Source organism: Hevea brasiliensis, chromosome 10 (genome assembly GCF_030052815.1).
Source record: "Hevea brasiliensis isolate MT/VB/25A 57/8 chromosome 10, ASM3005281v1, whole genome shotgun sequence".
NCBI lineage: Eukaryota > Viridiplantae > Streptophyta > Magnoliopsida > Malpighiales > Euphorbiaceae > Hevea > Hevea brasiliensis.
This window is the reverse complement of record NC_079502.1, coordinates 92,498,398-92,518,628: the sequence shown is the minus strand read 5'-3', so window position 1 is coordinate 92,518,628 and position 20,231 is coordinate 92,498,398. Positions and strand designations below refer to the sequence as shown.

Here is a 20,231-nt window from a genome sequence, read left to right as displayed (position 1 = left end):
TGTTAACAGAGCATATAGATTGACTAATAGGTAGGTTATACACTTCACTATTTGATTTTATTTTCTACAAACCCTATCAAATAATTTTTAAATTTAGATTTCTTACTAAATAAATGATCTGTATCTAGCAGAATATTATTCTCTAAACAAATAAAATAGTTTACCAATAAAAACATATAATAACTTCGTTAAAAGAAAAAATTATGGTAATTGACGGTATACATAAAATAGCATCATAGTAATCCATCTTTTACTTTATTTCACAGAAAATAATTTATATATGTAAAATATTTTTCATAAAAATTATTGAAAAAAAATTTCATAAAAGTATTTTTTATAATTTAATTGTAATGTTAAATAAATGATATGTTTTTATATCTCCCATGTATATTTGTTTTTATATTTGAATAAAATTATTAAAATTTAGAAAATAAATTTATTTTTTAAAAGAGAAAGTTATTCTTGATTAAGAAAATATTTTCATGTATTAAGCCATGGAGAATATGATGTATGAACAAGAAAGAGAAGAAAAGAAGAATGTCTTGAGCAAAATAAACATGAAAAATTGCCAATCATAATAGAAAAGATTCAGCAAACATGGGAGCAACTATTTTCTATTTGGCCTACAAGAGGTGCAATAGCTGAATAGACAATTTCTTGGCAATGGCAGCTAAAGAACACATTGGGCACATGAGGATTTTGGAAGCTGAAATGAAGGTGCACCTTTGTTGTGGTGAGCTTTGTCATTTAAGGTAGCTTCGAAGATGGTCAAAGTCAAAGCATGGTCCACTTTCGGACTTTCCACGCGGTGATGCGCCCTTTTCTCTGATTTACGGCCAATCACATCATTTTATAAAATATAAATTAAATGTAAAATAGTTGCATTACATTTCATAAATTAACAATGATAAAATACAATAAAAAGAAAAATAATTTTGAACAAGGAATGAAAAATCTTATTAAGAGATTTTATGCTTCATATCTTAATTAACTAACATCTAATTAGGAGATTATCAAACAAATCTTGTTTAGTTTACTTACTGGAAAAAAAAAATTATAGAGAACCATTACCTATCAAATATTTTCCAAAAACAAAAAAAAATCTAAATATTTTTAAGAAGAAAAAAAAGGTAAAAGTTTAATTTAATTTCTGTATTTATTGAAAAAGTTTAATTTAATCTATTTTGAATTTTTTATTCAAATTAACTCAAAAGTTTTTATTTAACCCTAATTTAATTTAAAAATTAAATTTTATGGGTTAAATTTCTTGATTTTTTAATTTAAATAAAAAATTAAAAAGTTTAATTTCTTAATTTTGGGATTAAATTCTTGATTTGTTGATTTAAGTTCAAAAATTAAGAAACTTAATTTCTTAATTTTCTTAATTTTTAGATTAAATTAAATTTATATTGAAATTTCTAGATTAAATTAGATAAAAATTTAAAAATGAGCTAAATTAAAATTTTCCAATAAACTTTAAGAAAAAAAAATGACAAAGAAAACAGATGGGCAAAATTTGATAAAAAAATTAATTACTTGAGAATATCAAGGCTTTTTATAATTTATAAATCATTCTTTGAAAATAAATTATCATCATCGAATAAGTTACACTAAATGCTTATGAAAGTACTTAAAAATAAACACATTAAAATTATTATTATTGAATTAATTCTATAAAATGAGATTAATTTTCTTTATTTTGTAATTTTAAGTATGCATTTCGCCACATTAATTTGATGTATTTAAGATAAATAATAAATACTTTTTAACATAATTATTAAACACTAATTGATAAAAATAATAACATTAGAGTAGTTCTAATATATCTTTCACATTCTCTCAATACTATATATATAGCGATAAAAAATTTAAAATCACAAATAAAACAAACTGTGGGCAAATCAACATTGCACACAATTTGTCTCTTTGACAATGCACTTGTTCCTTCTATATAATAATAATAATAATAATAATAATTATTATTATTATTATTATTATTATTATTATTATTATTATTATTATTATTATTATTATTATTATTATTATTATTATTATTATTATTGTTATATAGAAGAAACAACTGCATTGTCAAAGAGACAAATTGTGTGCTAGCTGTTACTTTCATAAAAAGTAGCTAGATCATGATTAATTGAAGGATTATGAAGATCTTCTGCTTTAATAATTTAATGGCAACTTCAAATAGGACAAACTACCTAAATTGATTTTCATTTCTCAGTGAATAGTAAAATTAAGGTTAGGAGAGAACTGCATTAATTATTATTATTAAAATTTAGGTATGCAATTTGTGCTAGATCCAGATATCCCATTTATTAAGTAATATTATGTTGATAGTCAAAACTTATATTAATTTGTTAATTTCACAAATGTTAACGTGCGGAGAAGAAAGGAGAATAATAGAATAATAATACAAGTAATATGAAATTAATTTGATTTTTTTCCAAATCAGAAACCCTAACCCTTTCATTTAGAAATTAATTAGTAACGAATTGATGCATCACGAGAAAAACGTGGTATGGGGCAGTTAAACTCATCACTAACCCTTGTTTGTGACTTCATTAATACATATTCTTATTTTTATAATTTAATATGTTTATAAGTCGAACACTCATCCTGTTCAACTATTTTCCTCAGATGATAAGTGGAGAAAATAACCTACTTTCTATTCTCGCATGTTAAACAAAAAAGTTCATTTTACTTTTATTATCTTTAAATTCTAAAACTCTGCATGTGACAAAAGTGTATTGTCCTTATATGGGATTGTATTAACTAAACTTTTGGAGTTGTAACCATATTTATGTGAAAATATTTGGATGCATGAGATATTTTGTCCTTTGAATGAGAGAGCTGAGCTCCCATTTGGTTATTTATCTGCTTTGAGGATTGTGAGGGTGAGCTGAGTTTCCCATATTGTAGTTTTATTAGTTTACAGGTTAGTTGAGTTAAGGCTTTTCGTTGGATAGTTTAATTTATAGCCAGACTCTATCCGTTTGATTTCTTGAAATTGAACTATATTTTATAGGCTTTATGATTGGGCTAGAAATAGTCAGACTTACTATAGGCTTCGGGGGCCTTATGCTGACCTAAGCCCTAGTATCAGTCCAGCCCAAAAAATGGGTCGTGACATACCATATTAAGAAACTACTCAACCTAAAAACTTGTTGTGCATTGTGTAAGTTTGTAAACTATATAAAAAAAAAGTAAACACATAAAATAATAATATTTATATGATTCACCCTCTTCACATAGGGCTACATCCACGGATATGATATTTTCCATTATAATCAAATAATAAATCATTCATTACATGCTCAAACTATACTATCTATCAACTCAGTTACACTCAATAGAACTCTCACTAGTAAATACATTAATTAGTCCTCTTAGTTTCTTCTAGACATAACCTAATATATTTACTAATTTAACTACTATACCACAAATGGTGTCTTTAACTATATGGGCAATAGTCCTCTTACCAATGGACAAGAATTCCTTCCTCTTGCACTATAAGAATTTGCCAAAACAGAAACTGAAATTAGAAATGGATTTATATCGGTTTGTAATTTAAAACTGATTTTGAAACGGAAATTGAACAATATGAATTAAATATATTAGAAACCAATTAGCAACGGATTTAAAACCGAAATTAGAAACGGAAACTTATCCGTTTCTAAAGCATGCACTGAAATTTGGCGGTAAATTAAATGTTAGTTTAGAAATAGCTTAGAAACCGATATCTGAAACCGATTTTGGTCGGTTTCTAATTCTTTATATTTAGAAACTGATTTCTTTCAGTTGCAAAACGTGAGGTATACTATTTAGTGAATTTAAAGACCAAATTAGAAACTGATTTTTATCGGTTTCAATTTATTTATATTAATTCCTTATAATTAGAAACTGATTAATTTCGGTTGCAATGGAGGAGAGAGATCGACAACGCGAGTTGATGCTAGAGGAGAGATACAGACAACGTGAACAGACACTGGAGGAGCGCATGCAACAAATGATGCAAAACATGATGGCACAAATGATGCAGATTCTGACCCCAACTCCAGATGCGACTCATGAGGATGATGGTAGAGAGGCTGATAGTGTTGGTGAGTGATGATCTTGTTGATGACAAGTAGCTTGTTTTTTTGTTATTATGATATTTTATTTTTTCATACAGTACATTATTGTCATAACCTTTCACTGTCATATTTATATATAATATTGACTGATATTTGATATTTGACAGCCTGATATTGTAAATATTATGATATTGTTCATTTAAAATTAATATTATATTATATGCTTCAATACATGAAATAATATATTAAATAAAAAAAAATAAAAATTTTCTACTAGTAATTTGAAATGGATTAGAAACGAATTTTTCAGTTTCTAATCCAATAGCATAAGGATCGGTTTCAGAATTTAGAAACCGATTTGAAACGGAATTTCTGTTTCGAAAAAATTGAAACCAAAATATCAGTTTTTAAATTGAAACGGATTTTGAAACCGAATATATACGGTTTCTAACTTTGAAACATAATAGTGGTTTGAAAACAGCTTCAGAATTTGAAACGGATGCCATTTTCTGTTTCAAATTTATTTAGAAACTTGCGGATTTAAAACTGAATATTTCGGTTTCAAATCGATTTCTAAATGTATTTAGAAACCGATTTTCACTGATTTGAAACAGAATATTCGGTTTCAAATCTCCTTTTTTCTTGTAGTGTTGAATTTTTTTTACGTCCTTTTTTTACTTTAGGCTGAAACCTCTCCCTTTTCACGAGACTGTAATGGGCAGGAGCCCCTCATTAATGGGCAAAGCCTTTCTCTGCAATGGGTGACAGTCTCCTTCTATGAGCTGAAACCCAAATAATCTTTACGCTATTCTCCTATTTATATTGTTAATTCTCTCAATCCTAATCTGATTAGGAGTTCAACTCAATTTAGGAATAACACTAAAGCAATAGTTATACTCTATATAGAAAATATTCTCCATCCTATTGAGAAATATTTCTCCCACTTAAATTAGAAAAGTGTATCTCCAAATCTCACTAAAATTTTAAGTAATAATTCTAACAAATCTATTGATGAGAACTTTAAGAATAATTTTATATCTCTAACAGAAATTAATATTGTGTTTACACATTTTATTTCAATTTTTAAGATAATAAATATAATTTAACAATAATTTGGTATATATATGTTGCATATTTCAAAGGAATCACAAATAAAAATAGAATTACAAAAGTCTTTTGAGGTTTTCTGCAATACATTTTGGTCTTATATAATTATTCCAAAATTAATAATTTTAATCCTCAAATATTATTAAGATATATAATAACTCAACAACGTAATCTTGCTAATTTTAAATATTTGAAATATTTAGCTCTGGTGAATTGACCATTCGGTTTTGTGGGTAATCCTTTTCTTTGTTAATTTAGTTTGGTGCTCTTTCCTCTTCATTTTGGCCTTCCTTAAGTAATCCTTTTCTTTGTTACTTAATTTAGTTTGGTGGTCTTTCCTCTTCATTTTGGCCTTCCTTAATTAGTATATCGTTTTCATATATAGCATGCTGAACCTTTTTTATTTGCTAATCATTTGCACTTTGCTACCTTCACTTGATTAATATTCTTTTATCGTAATACCAAGAAATTATTAACACCACATATATAAAATTACTCTGTTAAAAAATGATAAAATTTTCATTATAATTTCATTTTTCTAATATGGAAATAATATAAAATAACATTAGTAATCAATTCCAACTCAATACTATAAACGCTCTAATATCATTAAATCACAATTTAAAAAAAAAAAAATTAAACATGGCAATTTTTTTTGATAAAATAGGAAAAATATTTCACTAATTGAAAATAAAGCATCAAAGTGATTGAAAATGAAGCATCAAAGTGAAGTATAAATTAGTATATCATATTTCTTCATAAATAAATTTAATTACTTTTAATAAAAATAATATAAATAATTTAAAAAATGTGATTGTGTTGACAGAGCATGTAAATTGGTCAATAAGTAAACTGCACACTTTACTATTTGATATTGTTTTCCACAAACCCCATCAAATAATCTTTAAATTAAGATTTCTTACTAAATAAATGATATGTACCTAATAGAACATTCTTCTCTAAAAAAATAAAATAGTTTACCAATAAAAACATTTAATAACTTCATTAAAAGACAAAAACATGGTAATTGACAACATACGTAAAATAGCATCATAATAATTCATTTTTTATTTTATTTCATGAAAAATAATTTTTATATGAAAAATATTTTTATAAAAATTATTTTTAAAAAAAATATTTTTTATTATTTAATTGTAATATTAAATAAATGGTATGTTTTTATGTCTCGCATGTGTATTTATTTTTATATTTGAAGAAAATTATTAAAATTTAAAAAATAAATTTATTTTTTAAAAGAGAAAGTTATTTCTTGATTTAGAAAATATTTTCATGCGTTGAGCCGTGGAGAATATAACGTATGAATAAGAAGGAGAAGAACAGAAGAATGTCTTGAGCAAAATAAACATGAAAAATTGCCAATCATAATAAAAAAGATTCAGCAAACATGAGAGCAACTATTTCTATTTGGCCCTACAAGAAGTGCAGTAACTGAAATAGTTTCTTGGCAATGGCAGCAAAAGAATTAACACATTGGGCACATGAGGATTTTGGAAGCTGAAATGAAGGTGCACCTTTGTTGTGGTGAGCTTTGTCATTTAAGATAGCTACGAAGATGGTGAAAGTCAAAGCATGGTCCACTTTCGGACTTTCCACACGGTGATGCGCCCTTTTCTCTGTCTTACGACCAATGACATCATTTTATAAAATATAAATTAAATGTAAAATAGTTGCATTACATTTCATAAATTAACAATGATAAAATACAATAAAAAGAATAATAATTTTGAACAAGGAATGAAAAATCTTATTAAGAGATTTTATGCTTCATATCTTAATTACCTAACATCTAATTATGAGATTATCAACCAAATCTTATTTAGTTTACTTACTAAAAAAAAAAATCTAGAGAACCAATATCTATCCAAATATTTTCTAGAAAAAAAAAAGAAATTTAAATATCATTAAGAAGAAAAAAAAGTCAAAAAAATGGGATAAGTTGAGAGAAGGGGATTGAGGTGGTTTGATCATGTGAAGTGTAGATATACGGAGGCTCCAGTTAGACAAGTAGAGCACATTAGGTTAGAGGATAGAAAGAAAAAAAGGAGTAGACCTAAATTAACTTGGAGGAGAGTAGTACAACATGACCTAGAAGCATTACACATTTCTAAGGATTTAACCCAAAATCGTTTAGAGTGAAGAAAGCGAATCCATATAGTCGACTCCAAATTTTTAAATAAAGGCTTAGTTGAGTAACTTTGAAATTTTTATTTAACCTCAATTTAATTTAAAAATTAAATTTTATGGATTAAATCTCTTCATTTTTTAATTTAAATAAAAAATTAAAAAGTTTAATTTCTTAATTTTAGGATTAAATTCTTGATTTAAGTTTAAAAATTAAAAAACTCAATTTTTAATTTTTTTTTTATTTTTAGGTTATATTAAATTCAAATTGAAATTTCTAGATTAAATTAGACAAAAATTTGAAAATGGGCTAAACTAAATTTCTCCAATAAATATAGAAATAGAAATTTAATTGAACTTTAAGAGAAAAAAAATAACGGAGAAAACAAATGAGCGAAATTTGATAAAAAAAAAAATTACTTGAGAATATCAAGGCTTTTATAGTTTATAAATCATTCTCTAAATATAAATCATCATCATCAATAAGTTGCTCTAAATGCTCATGAGAGTACTTAAAAATAAACTCATTAATATTATTATTATTAAATTAATTCTATAAAACGAGATTAATTTTCTTTATTTTGTAATTTTAAGTATGCATTCCATCACATTAATTTGATGCATTTAAGATAAATAATAAATACTTTTTAACATAATTAATAAACACTAATTGATAAAAATAATAACATTAGAGTAGTTCTAATATATCTTTCACATTCTCTCAATACTATATATAGAGAATGTGAAAGATAAATTAGAACTACTCTAATGTGTGTATATATATATATATAGCGATAAAAAATTTAAAATCACAAATAAAACAAACTTGTGGGCAAATCAACATTGCACACAATTTGTCTCTTTGACAATGCACTTGTTCCTTCTATATTTAAATTACTATTATTATTATTATTATTATTAGCTAGCTGTTACTTTCATAAAAAGTAGCTAGATCATGATTAATTGAAGGATTATGAAGATCTTCTGCTTTAATAATTTAATGGCAACTTCAAATAGGACAAACTGCCTAAATTGATTTTCATTTCCTAGTGAATAGTAAAATTAAGGTTAGGAGAGAACAGCATTAATTATTATTATTATTAAAATTTAGGTCTATAATTTGTACTAGACCCAGATATCCCATTTATTAATTAATATTATGTTGACAGTCAAAACTTATATTAATTTGTTAATTTCACAAATGTTAATGTGCCGAGAAGAAAGGAGAAGAATAGGATAATAATACATGTAATATGAAATTAATTTTATGTTTTCCCAAATCAGAAACCCTAATCCTTTTACTTAGAAATTAATTATTTTAATTAATTATTCGAAAATAATTAAAGAATTGATGCATCACCAGATAAACGTGGTATTGGGCAGTTGAACTCGTCACTAATGACTTGATTAATACATATTCTTATTTTTAAAATTTAATATGTTTAATTGTTTATGTTGGTTTGACGGATTTCAAAGAATCTAGAGATTATATATGATAAACAAACTATATTGTTTGATCGGGTTAAGGTGAAATAAATTTATATAGTTTTTCATCAACTTTCATCTGGTAGGATTTCTTAAAATTAGGGCTATGAAAACTCACATTTTATATTAATTAATTTTTTAAAACCACTCTAGTTGAGAGACTTCATAAGACATGTTTTGTAGAAAAAAAAAATTGAAGAAGAGAAGTAAGTGAAATTCTAAAAAAAATAAAATTTATATAGAAATAAAAATTATTATTTTTTTATAAATTTTTTTATAGGAAAAGCAAATTAAAAGAAAGAAAGTGATCTATCAATTTTTCCTGCTGTGATGGAAAAAGAAAAGAGAAAATTATTATATTTTTACTATCATGCTCATATTAAATAAATAAATTTTATTAAAAAATAACTGCTATTGAGAAAGAATGACATAAAAGAAAAACAGAAAAATTAATATTGTTTTTCACTCTTTTCCATCTGATTTAAGCGAAAAATAAAATGGTTCAAAATACTCTTTAAATATTTTTCATACAAATTCTCACAATTTTTTTTTTCTTTTTACTTGTCTTTCTTTAGACTTTTAAATTTTTTCTTCTTTCTTTTTTCCTTTCAATAAAAAAGGACTCTTTTTTTTTTTTCTTTTCTTTATTATTTTCCTATCTCTTTTCCTCACTACAAAACAGGTCCTTAATTTCTTGGATACCAAACAAGAAAAGTTTGTGTTGAATGGCTTGTAGTGTTGGTTTTTCCTCTCTTCTGTTGGTATTTTATATCCTCAATGTTAGATGATGCTTGCAAAGTTGGTCTTTTTTTTCTCTTTTATCTTAAAAAAAATTTCTGACAATACCATTGATGAAGATCAAAATCCACATATATAAATTACTAGTACTTGTACCAGTGCTCAAGCATTTTTGCTATTTTATTATTAGTATTGCAATTTGAATGGTTTTCTATACTAATTGATAAGGGATATACATTACACCGTAGTTGTTGTAACAAACACCAACTCTTGTAGTTATCATACTTGTATTTAATACTCTTTGTATAGTAAAACAACGTTGAGCATTGTTCCACATCGTATCAGAGCCAAAAATCATTTTTTAAACTATAAATATTAAACTCTAATATCTATCAGAATCCAATAAAAAAATTCTAACAATCGATGCTGTTATGATAATGTTTATCTTTATCTTTTGCATCAACATGTAACTGCACCGTTGTGTATCTTAAACTACTTGAGCTTAGGTTTGGACTATGTAACAACCTGCTTAGGGTTATTTGGTATCCATTGCTCCTTCGATTTCCTTTTTTGAAGGCTAGGTGTTGACTAACGATGCTACTGCCTTGTCTACCGTTCATGGCTGCAGCTTTTGGGATGATTTTGCTTTTCTCTAGGCTGGTCTAATTTTCTATATTTCAGCTTCTTCTTTGCTTGTTTATGGTTTTTGTTCTTCTTATCATGTGTTTTCATTTAGCATGCTTTTTTCTATGTTGAGCGTCAAAGAATGGTATGATGACCTGAGTTTAGTTCGACAATATCATGCTAAGTTTTTTCTAATTTTTTTATTTATTAAAAAAGGGCTTTTATTTATTAAAAAAGGACTCTTGCATCGCGAATACACATCTGCTAGGGCTTCTGCCAATCTCTTTCAGCAACACGCCACAAAAGTTCTAAAGGTAGCTCCATTTGAACTAAAAGATGAATCAATTTGTTTCTTTTATTCAGCTTATAATCATAAATCAATAAAGAAAGTTCTGTAAATGTGAAAGGATGACAAAGTCGAATTCCAATGTGAAATCTCCAAATAAACGTAATAGTGATCGGTAGGTTGACACTCGCTTTTTAGTATTACTATTATTATTATTGAAAAGTAACGTTATGCCTTGAAAGTGTTGAAAATCAACTTCCAATAATTTGCAGACACAACAATTCTTTAAAGTAATCTCCTGTAGCTTGACCTTCTAGACATAATTAAAATAAACTATTTCTAGCAAAAAAAAAAAAAAGAAAAAGATGACCCATTTCTGGAAGAAAATATCTTATTTAGGGAGAATATGTGTATATCATTATCATTATCATGTGTTATATGCTAAAGAATCTTAACATTTTTATTAATTTCCAATAAAATGAATAAAATTTTTGCTTATAAAAAACTTGTTATTAATTTTTCTAAAAAAAAAATTATTATTATGAGTCCAAAGTTATCCAAAATTTAGGGCTGTGTTGCACCTGTAAAGATGTACATTAATTTTCTATACATATAAAATTTATGTCTAAAATTAGTTTATACCATCATTTGTGCATAAAAGAGTTTTTGATTTTTATACCATAATTCTAATCTTTTATGCAATTTGTAATAATAGTCTCTATAATTATAGATTGATTTCTATACCATAATTTATTATAGTCTCTATAATTGAAAAAATGTCTAAATTTAGCAATAATTTAATGGATTTTGATTTCTTTGGTAAATTTACAATAGATTTATAATTCTATTGCTAAATTGTAGAGAACTTTTTTCAGATTTCAACCCTGTTTTAATTTTGTTATTAAATTATAGAGACTTTTTTCAGATTTCAACCCTGTTTTAATTTGGTTATTAAATTGTAGAGACTTTTTTCAATTAGCACTAGAATTTGAATTTCTTGCTAAATTTAGCAATGAAATTTAAATCTGTTACTTAATTTAGCAATAAATTTTGATTCCATCTATAAATTTGTAATAAATTTTTAATTTCGTTACTAATTTATAAAGACTTTTTAATTATCAACGAAATTTGAATTTGTTGCTAAATTTGTAATAATAGATTTTTAATTTCATTGCTAAATTAATTATGAATAAAATTTGAATCTGTTGTTAACATATTTTGATTTCATAGATAAAAATTTACCAAATTTAGTAACAAATTCTAATTTTGTTGTAAATAAATTATGAAGTAAAAAAATCTGCCAATTTTTCAAAAGTTCGATATTTTTTTTTAACTTTACAATGAATCTGCAATTCATTGTAGCAAAGGATTTTTTTTAATCCCTTTTCTTTTTTCATCTCACTCAGTTATTTGTTTTCTTTTTTCTCATTTCACTTTTTTTCCTTTTTTTTTTCTTTTTCTTCTTTATTTTTTTTCTTTAATATTTATTTATGTTTTTTCCTCTCATTTCACTCTTTATTCTCTTTTTCTCTTATTTTCTTATACATTTTCTTTTTCATCAATATATATATTTTTCTTTCATTTTACCTCTTTTCTAATAATTTTCTTCATTTTCTTTCTTATCTTTTTTCATATATTTTCTTTTTTTATTAATATATTTTTCTCTCATTTCATTTTTTTTCTTTTTCTTTTCTCTCTTTTTTTTCTTCATCTTTTTCTCATCTATTTTTTTTCATCTAACTATTTATTAATTTATTAACAAATAGTAATTTATTTTATGAATAATAATGGAAAGACAGTATTTTTAATTATAAAATAGTAATTTTTTCGACTGATTTTTTTATTATTAAATTAATCATTAATTTTTTATTAGTCATTTCTTAGACAAATATATAATTTATTTTTAGGAAAAATATTTTTATTGTATTTTTTAATATTTTTGTATTTTTAATATTATTTTAATTTTTTATTACTCTTTTATTAGTAATTTTTTATTGTAAAATTATTTATGATAATATATGCATGATGTATATTTATGATAATTATTTTATTTGTAGTTTTTATTAACAAATTATTTTTAAATAACATTTGTATTGTAATTTTTAGTGGTAATTAGTTTTTAATTTTTATTTTATTATTTTATTCAATCTTTTTTTTTAAATATCAACGAATTAAAAATCAGTTACAAATTAGCAATGGAATGTAATTATGTATCAACATAATTTAATGTCGTTGCTAATTATCAATAAAATTGAATTCTATTGCTATTCAGATTAATAACTAGAAAATTAAAACTGAAAATTTTCTGTTACTATTTTGTTGTTAAAAGGAATTAGCAACTAAAATTTTCAAATTAGTAACATAAAAATCCATTGCTAAGCTGATTTTTGTTTTAGTTTGAAAGAAAAACCATTTTGTCTAATCTGTTCTTTTTTTTTTTAAGTAAAAAAAACAAAAGTAAAGCAGGGCAAAACACAAAAACGAAACAGGTTAAAAAAATTAATAAAAATAAATAAATAAATAAGGAAGATGGTCTGCTGCTTATAGAAAAAAAATAGGGAAGTGGTCTTGCTAAAAATACTTCCATTCTCATTGCTAAAAATACTTCCATTCTCAAAACTAGAAACCATTTTTCCCAAGAAAATGAAGTTCTGTAGTAATTGGGAAAATGTTTTACCTTATTTTCTCTTTTTGTGCTCCAAATAACGAAAAATAAGAAAAAAAATATTTTCCAAAATTTTTTTTTTCTGTAAAGCAGGTATAGTATTTTGTGTTCAATAGTTAATAGCTACAATTCTCTAATCATAAATTTGATTTACTATTTACTAGCTTAAGCAACTATGACTTTAGAAATTTTTTTCTTAAATTAATAAATTTTATTTAAGTGGTATTAAATTGGAGTTGAGATTATGAATTTGATACTAATTGAAGCTCAATTAATAACAAAACTCTAAACATTATTTAATATTTATTTTTTTATGTTAATTTTAATTTCGTTCATCTATAAAGTTTTATTTATTAAATACCATAAATTAATATTTAAAAGTCTAAAAATAAGAAAAACTTTAAATAATAATTAATTCTCAATACTGCTCCAATAATTAATTTAGCTTACAATACAAATATTAAAATTAGTAGCAAAATTAATATAGCAACAATTATTGTTATTATCGAAAATTTTAATATTAGAATTTAGCTTACAATGTCATGACTCAATTTATGAGCCGGACTGGCATTAGGACTTGGATCAGTATAAGGCCCCCAAAACCCGTAGTAAGCCTCATTGTTCAAACCCAAACTATAAGCCCAATTTCAAAACCCAATTCAAGAAAAAAATCATACAGAGTCCAGTCATAAACAGGACCATCCAACTGGGAGTTTTTAGCTCACCCGACCTATGATCACAATATACATATATATGGGGAGCTCAGCTCTCCCTCACAATCATCAACAACTCAATATAAAATCAAATGGGAGTCTAACTCCCTCATCCAATCATGATCATCCATCCACTCATTCCACATGTATAGATTAATAAGTTTACTATTCTAAAATAATTAATCTTATAATCCCAAGTTAAGTAGAATGGTTCTACACATGCGGAGGTCTAGAATTCAAATTTAATAATACAAAATGCGAAAATAACAACTAGTAGACTTGTGAGATAGGAAGCAGGTTAAACACAAGAATAAGCTCTCTTGTATTTTGAAAAAATTGGGTAAACAGTAGTGAGCGTTCAACTCATAGAGTAAGATATTGATTTTAAAAACAATTTCTACAAATATCTAATTCTAATACATCCCTAAGGATGAAATGCAACATCGATCAATAATTTTTACCAAATTCAAACAATATTCACACAAAAAATAATTTGAGCACTCACACACCCATACATCACATCAAATAAAATACATATGGGAGTTAATCCCCTATACAACTCTCTTAATCTAAGGCCTACCAACGAGATCAACTCGAGCCAGACTTTCGCTTAATAATTCAAATGCGGAGGTCAGCGAGATCAACTCAAAGCCGTCCTCACCATGACTTTCTCAAAAAGGACCAGGCCCCAAGCGAAACTAGCTCAAGCTGATATGCCCATCCTACCCAGATCCATCACACCACACCTGTGACGCCTCTTGCCCATCTACTGTATAGCCGAGCAAGGAGTGTCACATTCGGTGCCGGAGCATCCTATCTTGTCTTATCATATCCATTGTAAACTTTTAATATCATTTAAAAGTTGTATTCTAAATGTGGAATTTTTTTTTTTCTAACTTGTTTCTGTGGAGACCCAGGCAGAGCCTCCTTTGTTTTGTTAGCATCTGGCGGGGTCCACTAATCACCTGTTTACATGTTCATATCCATTTCACACATTTTCATATCATATTCTATTGTATCATTACCTTCACAATTATTTATGAGACCTCAACAAAAAAAAATATCATCTATTACATTCATATGGAAATTCATAGATAATAAATTACAAGTTTTCATTTCAATCTCAAGTTTAACTACAAGTCCAAAATGAAATACATCATGACTAGACATAATGAACCAAAATACTAGTCTATACATGGGCCCTATCAAAATACAAAAGACTGGTGAGGTGACTCTGGTCGGTAGTAGATCTGGTCGGAACTCTGTCCGAACACTACTGTGGCGGCTAGTGATCTTCAGTACCTATGAGATGGGAAATCAATGCGCTAAGCATAACGCTTAGTGGTGCATAATTTATAATAACAATAATTAAACAATTGAATTAATATCTGTAAATCATAATTTCTGGGTCTTTTACATTTTTATTGCTCTTTGGAAACAATTAACATTATCGGGATCTTTTATGATTATTTATTGTATTTTGAGTCTTAATTAATTTTTATCAGTACCCAAAAAACCTATAACAAATTATAAAAGCTGGATGCACGAGTGAATACTGGTTAGACAACCATATTTCTGTCCAGTATACCTCTGTCACGCACGAGCCTAGCTGTCAGGCACGAGCCTAGCTGTCAGGCACTAGACCTACTGTCAGGCTTGTAAAGGCAGAAATAAAGTAGGCACAATAGCCAGTAAGTAGACGTATAGCCTGTACAACAACCATACCAGACATATATTGTCAGTTCATGATTTTCTCGGTAGGCAGTACTGCTATCTATAGTCCCTAATTGGTATACCAATTTATCCAAACTAAATAAATAAGTCTAGGTATACTATGGGCAAATAAACATTTTTAATTATTTTAGCTCTATTCACTATTACTATTTTCTGGTATTGTTCAATGGTACCATTAATTTCATATTAATAGGATATTAGTCCCAATTTACATATTCATATCATTTTTAATATTTAATTAGCCTTATGAGTATTTTAATTACCATGTATAGCATTTTTCCCATGAATATTTCTTTAGATTCATTTTGATGTATTATATTTATCTAGGAATTTAGCTAGGTTAGGATGTCTATTTGGTCACATTTCCTTCATAACAATTGCTCCTCTATGTTTAAACTTGAATTATAGTTTTTGAATCACTCAATTTGGGGTTATAGAACTCAAGTTATGATCAAAATACTATAACTGGTCTATTTGCCTCTAAGCTGTCCAGAATTGGCAATTCCTGGGCAGTCATTTGATCATTTTATGGTTTTTTTTAGACTTAGGTTTCTTCATAAGATTTGTTCCTCTATGTCTTAGGGACTCCCAGGTCTTTCAAGCTTGGTATAGTGAGTTATGGTCAATGTATTGACCTGGACTCTTAATCTTATAAAGGCAATAGTCAAACTTCAGGGTAATATGTTTGACCCTCTTTGTAGGGTCTTTACACTTAAAATTTGGCAAAGGTGTCTAAATCAATGTTGTAGCACTAAGTATAATGTTTCCAGATCATATTGGCACATCTCAAATGGAATTCCTTAGTGGGAGTTATGGCCAAATGAACACACGGGTATCAAATGGCATTTTGGGTTCAATTTAACATTTCCATATTTCAATTCCTAACTTTGGCTAATATTTTTCCTAGGATGCAATGGTTTCTGGAGCTTGGTCAAAACATAAAAATTGTTGAGCTATGTCTTATAAAACTTTTGCCATTGGTTTCACTCAATTTGAAACTTTGGAGACCAAGTTATGGCATTTTTGCCAAAACTGGTCAAGCATACCAAAGGAACAGTGTTTTGGTCAATTTCTGGGTTGGCAGCTTTAGTAACCTAACTTGTGCTAACAATTTGACTTGGTTAAAGGCAAAACTGGGTTAAGTGGTCTTCATGAAAAGTGTAGCCCTATGTCTAAGCTTTTCATTGATGTAAAATTTTAGGTCATTTCGACCTGTATAGAGAGAGTTATGACCAAATGAACACGTACTGTTCATTTGGTCATTTTCTGAGTTTCAGTGTTTAGTCATCCGGGTTTGGGCAGAGAATTGATCATTATTTTGACAAAATTTGGATAGGATTCCTTCTTGAAAAATGAAGGTTTGGATGTCCCAAAACACCTCCAGTTGGCCTCATACCAATTGGGGCAACCCAAAGGGAGATATGGCAATAAAAATCTACTGGATTCAACAACAACACAACCTGCAGAAAATTTACACTCCCAATTTCAATCTCCTCCTTCTTCCTGATACATGCATTTTGCATAGTCATTTAGGTTTAATTTCATAGCCATTTTATTTGATTATTAGTCGTTTTTAGCTAATTTCATTAGTTATTTAGATAGTTTTTCATAATTGTCAATTTTTAAATTAATTTGTAATTTTACTTTGTTTTGTAGGTAAAATGGTATTTTTGAGGGACTAAAAAGAAATTTTGCCATTGAGGAGTGATTTCTACAGCTAAAGATGTCAAAAAACAAGTTTCAAAGTTGAAGTATGCATTGGCCAAATTGCGCATAACTTACCGCATAAGTTGTGCAGTTCTGCATAAGGAAAAGAAACAATGTCCCAAACCTGCCAAAATCTGCATAAGTTGCCGCATAACTTATGCAGATTCATGCCTTGCTTATGCGACCTCACGAAAAACTGCATAACTTATGCAGTCTTACACCCTGCTCATGCAGCTTCGCATAGAGAGCCAGGAACCAGCCGAAAACTGCATAAGGGACTACATAACTTATGCAGTTCCATAAAGTCTTCATAATGAGCTGGCAGAAGATTCCCTCATAAAAACACACCTCAAACACACCATTTTAGGGCTCCTTGTCAGAGAAAAAGATATAAATAGGCCCTTATCCCATTTTAGAAAAGGAGGAAAAAGGAAAAGAAGAGGAGCAGCAGCTGAAGAGTCAAAAAGGGAGCAAAAACGTCACTCCCACCATTTCCAGCCAGATTTGGAATTTTCTTTCCTTTATTGCATATTTCCTACCTTTCTTGTATTGGGTTTCTTAGTTCTTAGCTTAGATTAAAGTTTTATTTCCATATTAACTCAGAATATCTTGTAAATATTATGGATAGTGAGTAGTTTTCATTAGATTCTGGAGTTGGGATGTAATATTTGAGATATTTTATGGATTTTGATTGGGTAATCCATATTTTGTGGTCTTAATGAGTTTTATTCATTTCTTGTGTGCTAAATGACATGCTTAGTGTAGGATCCCATTAAGTGATGTTCTTAATCCATGGTTGAGGCACCGAAAGGAGAAAGCCTTGTGATAGATAATCAAGAAATTGGACTTAATTAACTTAGATCTAGAAATAGACTAAGGATTAAGAGGATTTACAGATTAATTAAGGAACTTAATGGGTCTTGATTAACTTTAACTCCACGAAAGTAGGATTAGATTGATTAAGGCACTCTTTGTCCCACTCGAAAGGGTATTCAAAGGATTTAAGAATTAATCTCCTTAAAACCCGTAAGTTCCACAAGATTGGATAACCAATTTAAAAATTCCAAAATAGCTTGAATATGAACTACCGAACTCCAGAATTGCCTCTTTTATTATTGTTAATTTCTAATTGAATTTAATTACTTGCCATTTTAAATCCTGCTATATTTCAATTTGCTTATTTTGATGCAATTTAGTTAAATCATTACATTGTTGAATAGATTATTAATTTTACACACATAGAATTCACACTTCAATATCTATCAATTTATTACTTTAATTTCAAAAATAGTTTAAATTAGTCAGAATTTTTATATCAAAAATTCAATCATTAACACAACTCCTCATGGGAACGATATCTTTTCTATATTACTTGTACGACCCGTGCACTTACGGTTGGGCCACATCAAGTTTTTGGCGCCGTTGCTGGGAAGTTGTTTGTTTAAGATTGAATTGTTGATTATTTTAGTTGTTTATAGTTTTATCTTTGTTATCTTTTCATTTTGTTTTTGTTTGTTCTTTTTAGGTACTCTTAATCTTTTATGAGAAGAGCTAGAAGCACAAGTGACACATCCTTATTGTTTAATCCTGAAATTGAGATATTTATAGAGCCAACAAGAAAGAAACCAGAAAAAGGAAAGAAGCCTTGAGAGAAACTGAAATTGAAACAGACATGGCTGATGAAAGAATTAGAATTGTTGGTGGTAATGCTGGAAATGATCGAAATAATGAAAATGCAGCCCAAGGTGAAGAGGTTGTAAATGCTAATGTGCCTAGGGGAAGTATGATGGATCATTCTTTTCCTTGTTTTGATGACTTGAGAGAGAGCATAACAAGACCAAGAATTGATGCAAATAGTTACAAGATGGATTTTGGGGTTCTTCAAATGATTCAAAATTCCCAATTTAGGGGACATCCTTCTGCAAATCCACACACACATCTAAAGAAGTTTGCTATGATTTATGATATGCAAAAACAACATGGAGTATCTGATGATGCAGTAAGATTGAAGCTATTCCCATTCTCTTTGAAGGATAGAGCATTGGATTGGCTTGACTCTTTACCTCACAACTCCATTACAAATTGGGAGCAACTCACTGATGCATTTCTTGCACAATATTTTCCACTTGGAAAAACTCAGGAGTTGAGGAATCAAATGAGAGCTTTTAGACCAAGAGAAGATGAAACTCTCTATGAATGATGGATGAGATGGAAGGAATTAGAGAGACAATGCCCACATCATGCCATTCCAAAATGGATGATAAACCAGAATTTTTACACCAATGTTACTCCTGCAATTAGAGGGATTATTGATGCTCAAACAGGAGGAGAATTTATTATGAAGCATGAAGATGAAGCTTATGAGCTATTGGAGAAAATTGCAAAGAATACTCATCTTTGGAGTAGTCCAAGAGGACCAGCTCCAACTCAAAAGAGGCAAGCTGCTGGAATGTATGACCTTGATCCATTCAACATGATTAATGCAAAGTTTGATGCACTTACAAATGTTTTGGCTAAGAAGATGGAAGATTTAAGTATGTTGGTTAGTTCATCATCATCATCTGGAAGTTCACAATAAGTTGCTTATGCAGAAGAAACTACCAGCTGTGGAGTAGACTATGGAGAGCAAGCTGCATATGTTGGTAATTATGGAAACAAACAAATGGGGAATCCTTACTCTCAAACTTATAATCCAACTTGGAGGAATCATCCCAACTTTTCATGGGGAAATCAGCAAAATCAAGTCCCAAATCAGAATCTTCAACCACAACAGCAACAAGGAATTCCATATCAGCAAAATAGGCAACCATTGCCTAATTTTCAGCAGAGAAACATGAATCCTGCACCTCCACCAAAACAGCAAGAACAAAGTTCCACCACAGAAGCTTTATTACAACAGATTCTTGCTAACCAAACTAAGCATGATGAAGAGATGAGAGAGA

General features: G+C 27.9%; 1 non-coding gene across 1 annotated transcript; it reads right to left on the bottom strand.

Annotated features, from left to right (window-relative positions):
- Window positions 1–19,429: 19,429 nt before the first annotated feature.
- On the bottom strand, window positions 19,430–19,536 carry LOC131170093 (small nucleolar RNA R71). Its single transcript, XR_009141035.1, has one exon. It is a non-coding gene; the product is annotated as a small nucleolar RNA R71 (small nucleolar RNA).
- Between the last annotated feature and the right edge of the window lie 695 nt (window positions 19,537–20,231).